The following is a 6,294-nucleotide window of genomic DNA, read 5'->3' as shown; positions in this document are numbered from 1 at the left end:
AAAAGAAGGAAAAAAAAAGCCCCACACCCACTGGCTGCTGCAGCAGTTGTTGAGGCTTCTGGGGGCTCGTGGCAGAGACCCCCAGGCAGGATGGAGCAGTGCAGGGCAGTGTGGATCGCCTCCCTATCTGGCAGCAGCCAGTGAGTATGGGGCTTTTATTTTTTGAAAGTGCCACGATCCTGGGCTGGGAGAGCAGGCAGGGGATGGGACCTGTCTGATTCGGGGATTCAGCGTTGGCTGAATCTCCGAATCAAATTGGGCCGAACCGATTCAGGACAGTGATTCAAATCACCAAATCGATTTTTTGGCAACTGTGTGGCTTTTAGATTTGGCTTTTTTTAATTAGTCTTCCACCCGTGGAAGAAGAGCATAGCCTGAGTTTGCATGTACCTGTCCAAAGTAAAAATGGAGGTAATGGAGGGCCCCCCTATCTTTAAGTGTTTAGAGGACTTTCCCAAGAAGTGGAAGATTTGGGACTCCCTATCATTCAGAGGGACTTTGAACCTACAGCTCCCATTTCCTAGTTAAATGCTCTAATAATGAGGCTATGGGTTATGCATTTCCCCAAGCATGCTGCAGTCCTCCATTCACTGGGCAGCCCAGAGAAGAATATTAGTGGGGAGGAGAGCAAGCCAGAGGGATGAGATGGAAGACATGAGCTTTGGGTTCTGGGTCCTGCCCTGTGAGTCCACAATAGTTTTTCTGCACCTTGCATTTCATATTATTTGGATAATATGGATAAACAGTAGCTGGGATAATTAGAGGCAGGAGCCAGAGACAGGACCCAGTACAGAAAGTTGAACTTGCACAGCTAAAGGCCAATTATGTGAATAAAAGTGAAGTAAGATTTAGCCTTTTTTAGAATATACACTTATCTGAAAGTGATATAAGCAATCAGTGCTCCTTAAGTAGGTGGTCCTGTCAGTACAGTTGTATTAGGAGCACAGAAACTGACTAGCTCCCATCATTTGTACTAGTTCTGATATTGACTATCAGGGCTGCTATTAGGACTTTTTAAAAATGAAACACTTCAAGGAGTATTTCATGAGGCAGTGTTTAGGGCAGTTGAAAATTGGATAACAACTTTTCAGTTGCCTTCCCCTTATGGACTTCAGGGGCCAGATTTTATTCTATCTATTGGGCATCTAAGCAGTCTAAGGCATCTAACTGATTCTGTTCCACCAAGTTTGAAGCCTGTTAAAATCTGTTAAAATAAAGTATCTGCTGTATCACACTGTCATCTTACCCTTAGGGTTAAGTCACAAACAAGAGCCAAGGAGAAGGAGGACACACCCATCTTTTGCATGAATGGTTTTTATGGAAATCAAGCAGGGGAGGATTGATCCCTAAGTCTTTTTATACACATCAAAAATGGAATAGATGCTGGCCCTGAGTGTTTACAAATATGTGCATATACGTAGGCCAGGATTCAGACTGTATGAGTATGTACCTTGGTTTTAGGCATTGCCTTGGAGGTATGTGCCCCAGGTGGGTGATTTAGAATGACCTGCTTAGGCACCAAGTAGTTCCTTAAATTTACCTAAGAACAATTCTGTTCTATCCTGCTTGATTCCCTGAAATGTATTAATTTATTAATGCACGTTCTTATCCTACCCTTAAAATTGAGTCGCACAAAAGCAGCAAAGACAAGGAAGACCCACCCACTTCAGTATTACCTTTTTTCAGAAAATGAGGAGCAGCAGGCACCTCCAAAAGGCAATTCAGAATGCCTGGCAGAGCTTAGAGCAGTACTTTTCCCAGAATGCAACCCTGGTGTGCCTTGAGTTCTTTTCAAAGGTGCTGCACAGTGTCATGAAGCATTAGCACTGTTAAGTGTGCAGACATGATTTGCAAGATAAACCTAGCATTTTCAGTGTCAAAAACACTCCCATCTGCTGTGGTTTTTCTGGAATCTTTGTAGCGGAAGAATTGCTCTATTATTTTTCTGTAGTGAAAAAACAAGTGAAAACTAAGAGCTTACATTTCTTCAGGTGTGCCTCAAATCTAACAAGGTTGAGAAGCACTTGTTTAGAGGTAGCTGGTAAAACATAGGAGTGTGTCTGAAATCCTGTCCTTCCCAGGATCTTTAGTAAGGTGCCTAACTCAGGTTGTCCATTAAACATTTCCATTCACAGTGCCTACAACCAGTTTTTAGGATAGCCACATAGTGGGTTCCTTTAGATTTGTAACCTCTATTCCTTCTTTCCTATGTGCTGAAATTCAGAGCACCAGATGGTGATGCTCTGATGGTAGATCTCTTTTTGCTAGGCTCTCTTTTTACATAAAGAGATAGATAGACTGGAGTGATCTTTTGTTGATATCATGACCGTCTCCCTCCACAATTATTGATATTGGAGATTCTGAAATGCAAGATTTCCCTGTGGGTGGCATGTTGACCTGAAAGCTGACGTTCTTACTTAATTATTTGAAAAAATTCCTTTCCAATCTTTGGGCACATCTAGTAAAAGGCCTACTTGTTTTGTAAGGTTCCTACCAGGTCATCCTTAGTGAGCATCAGTTTAGAAAAAGTCTCACTTAAATTAGAAATATAAAAAAAAATTAGTGTTTTATACAATAGAGAGACTGAGTGTATGGATTTCTCTGAATACTGTTTTGGATATAAAATATCCAGACATATGAAACTACATTTGAGGGAAGTGGCACTGGTAGGGGGGGTGTGCGCCATGGGAGTGTCTGGTCCTGAAGTGTCTTTGTGTTTTCCTGGGTTTGCAGCATTCGTGTGGATAGGGCATACTTGAGTGTCTGGGCCAGGGCATGGCACCATACTAAGGGGTCTTAGTTCAACAGCTGTGAATGATGTGCTGAGAAGGTGAACTATCCTATTCATAAGGCTCTCATTTTTGAGGCTGGAGATTCATTATCTTATTGTAGCTCTTGTGGAAGGTCATAGTTTAGGAGAATAAAGCATTGTATCACATACCATGGTAGAATCCCATAAAGAGCTTTCAAAATAGAAGTTGAAATGACTCTATTCTATGAGAAACCAGTTCAGAGAACAGAGTACTGGAGAAATGTCTTCTTGGCAGCTGATGTTGCCAGTTAAGTGAGCTGTTAGATTTTGGCAATCCTTTTAAGATACTGTACATGTACATGTTTTCAAATAGTTAGGACTAGCAGCCAGTATGTCAAAGATCAGGACCATCAGCCAGGTGAGGCCCATGTAGCCATTCCTTCCAGCCTGCAGGACTCCTGGTGGGCCAGGGAATTCAGGAGTGGGTTTTATTGCAGAATCCTGCCCCTGCCCCACAACAGCCTGGAGCCTGCATTCTGTGGCACCTCCCCACCAACAGCGCACAGCTCCAACCCTGCCCCATGCCCACTCCAGACTCAGTACGGTGGAAGAGGATCAGCTGGAACCTGGGCACAGCCCCAACCCAGCCCAACCTGTGCCTGCTCCACACTGCCCACCTGGGCACATCCTGCCACCCCCTGGGTACTCAGTAGGGCTGAGACGGTTTCACAGCTGGATTCCCTTTTTAGGCAACCCATGCAGCAGCAGCTTCTTCCGTCTGTTGCCACCCCTCGCCCCAGCCTTGTGGTATTGGCAGGGACTGGCATTACAGACCCGACTCTGCGCACCCTGCACCTGCTCCAATCTCGCCTGCCTAGGCTCGGCAGCAGCAGCACGAGACAGAAACTGTTGCTCAGCACAGTGTGGAAAAGCATCCCCTCCCCCTTGCCGCTGCTAACTGTTCCTGCTGCAGCCACTTGGAGCTCCTGCTGGGCTGCCCTGCATCTATGGCGCTATCACTACTGCTTCTGGGCTGCCCACAGGGAAGCCCAGTGCAGGCTTTGGGCAGCTGCAGTAGGAATGGCCAGCAGCGGTGAGGCAGAGGGGGTGCTTTCCCCTGTGCTGGGCAACAGCTTCTGTCCCGCAACGCTGCTACTGGGCCTGGGCAGGTGAGCCCAGAGCACGTGCAGGATGCATGGGTTTGCAGTTGTGCAGTACCGCGGGGCTGAGGCCAGCAGTAGCAACAGCTGGAAAGAACCACCTCCACTTGGGCTGCGGCTGTGGAGCTACGCCAGCTCCACTGTGTGCCCAGGAGGTGGCAGGACGCACCATGGATAGACAGTGCCTAGGCCATGCAGGACTGAGGGACCCACCTCCTGTGGCAGGAAGCCGCCTCTGTTTCTCCCCAAAATCTCTGCCTTGTGACAGTTTGATTAGGGTGGGCCCAGCAGAGGAGACACACCTTTACCCCATCTCTTTAGGTAACCTGAGCTGGCTACATTCCTGAGGGAGGGGGGTATCAGCTACCTGGGTGAGGGGCTTCTACCTGGTGGGCTAGAGTCTGCCCAGCAACTAGTGATGTATTTCAAATTGGTTGGCCAACAGCCAACAGGTGTTGGCCTCCATTAGACCATCAATGAGGTCACAGGGCTTTATAAGTTAAGACTGCCCAGGAGGAAGGGGCAACAGCCATGCAGGGGACTTGGATTTAGAGAGGAGTTTTACCATCTGAAACTGGCTTTCTCCCCCATAACTCATGAGCTAGGAACGGCCTGCCTCCAGAGGGAATCTCCAACAGCCTCTGGATGATGCTTGTGAGTAAGCTACTCAAGATCTGGTTAGATATATAGCTGGCAGTAACTCAGATGCATGATCAAAAGGCTACCTCAGCCAGACTGTTTTGCTCTATGGGATTTCTATGATATTGCTCTATTTCGTACCCTATTTTCACCCTCCCCCTGTAATCAATAAAGTTCTCCTTTGTGACCGGTGTAGGAGACTTATTGAGGGGCGGGTCTAAATTATGCCTAAGAGGCCCCTTAGGTCTGCGGACTAAGGGAGACTTTCCTTTTTGGCCCCCAATTTGGGGAAGTGCCCCAAGTGCCTGTACTGGGTCGAGTACCCATAGGACTATTATGCCTGTGTTTCCCCAAGGACACAGGGCCAAGAGAGTCTCTTCTTGGGGTGGTGGCAGCTTACGTTACCCCCATGCTCGCGAGTGTGCTCCGGGAAGGGGGTCAGCTGGACGCGAGGCACCCCTAGGGAGGCACTCGGAGCCTGGAAGGTGGTCAGGCGCAGGGAGGTGGGTGGCTCAACGCAGGAGTGCCCCCTACTGGCCCGCCACACCTCCAGCCAAACAAAGACCTGCCACAGGATGGATCTGGCCCACAGGCTATATTTTGCTTACCCTTGCCCCACGGGGACAGAGAAAAGTCCATCTCTATCAAGATTGCCAGGATGCAGATGCTGTTGTCTTGCCAGCTGGAGATGGAACAGTGTTTTCAGCATGTGTTTGGAGCTCTAGCAGCAATGAAAAATGTGAATTGTCTTGACAACCTTAAGATGACTCTCCTTTATGACATTAGTAGGAAATTCTTCCCTGTCCCACCAGCATTTTCCTACCTTATATGGATTTAGTTTCTGGCAACTGTTGGTTTTCAGTGTCTTTCTTCACATATTGTGAAAGCAATGACACATGGTATTTATATTTGGTGTCAAGACAGATACTGTCCACGTTTCTTGGTATGTCAGTCTATTTTGTCTTATAGTCTTCATTAGCAGTTAAACATAAATACTAAATAGTATGCAGAATAGGTCCCTTATAGATCTGGTTGGTAAGACAGAGTAGAAGATTCTCGTTGCATACCTTATTCCGAGAGAAAACTGAAGCCATGTGCTATTTCAGTTCTTAACTCCTGCTACATTTGGCACAACTGCTTATTAATAACTGCAGCATGTTATTATTATCTGTTATCATTTGGCAGGCTGCAGTAAAACTGTGCATTTTTCAGTGGGTAACAGTATACATTTTTCATTTGATTTCAGACATCTTTGGACAGAGAACTGACTTTTGGTGATGTTTTGTTGGGTTTTTTTTACTGCGGACTTTAATCAAAAGCATTACAGCAGTATGTCACTAAATATGAAATGCAGGCTGCTTTATATTAACTCTTTTTCCATCATTTGGTCATATATTACAACAGAATTTTATTTCTTTAAAGTTACAAATCCCTAATATATGAAAAGAGCTTTCCAGTTGCATTTTAAAAATCTCCTTGTCAGTTATTAAAAAGCAGCTTCCTTTGTTCTGGTTACCTTTAAACTTAAAAATATATATGAATTGTAAAGTTTTAGGAGAGTTATTTTCCTTAATTGAGTTTTTTCTCAAACGTTCTTACAAAACATGTGTGCATATGTATGTGTGTGTGTGTATATATATATATATATAAAACATTTAATTAAAAATTCGAGAGCTATGAAAACATCACACATTTTACAAAAGCACAGATCTACAGGGTGTTTCTTTCAAAAATTACAGATTG

The 6,294-nt window shown here is 45.4% G+C and overlaps 1 protein-coding gene across 1 annotated transcript in view; it reads left to right on the top strand.

Moving 5' to 3' along the window:
• Positions 1–6,294, top strand: part of METTL25 (methyltransferase like 25) — a 116,050-nt gene that overhangs the window by 36,094 nt on the left and 73,662 nt on the right. The gene's annotated exons all lie outside the window — the stretch shown is intronic.

This window comes from Crocodylus porosus, unplaced genomic scaffold (genome assembly GCF_001723895.1).
Source record: "Crocodylus porosus isolate Cpor-Errol unplaced genomic scaffold, CroPor_comp1, whole genome shotgun sequence".
Taxonomy (NCBI): domain Eukaryota; kingdom Metazoa; phylum Chordata; order Crocodylia; family Crocodylidae; genus Crocodylus; species Crocodylus porosus.
Note: the sequence above shows the minus strand (reverse complement) of the source record. Positions and strands in the feature narration are given on the sequence as shown.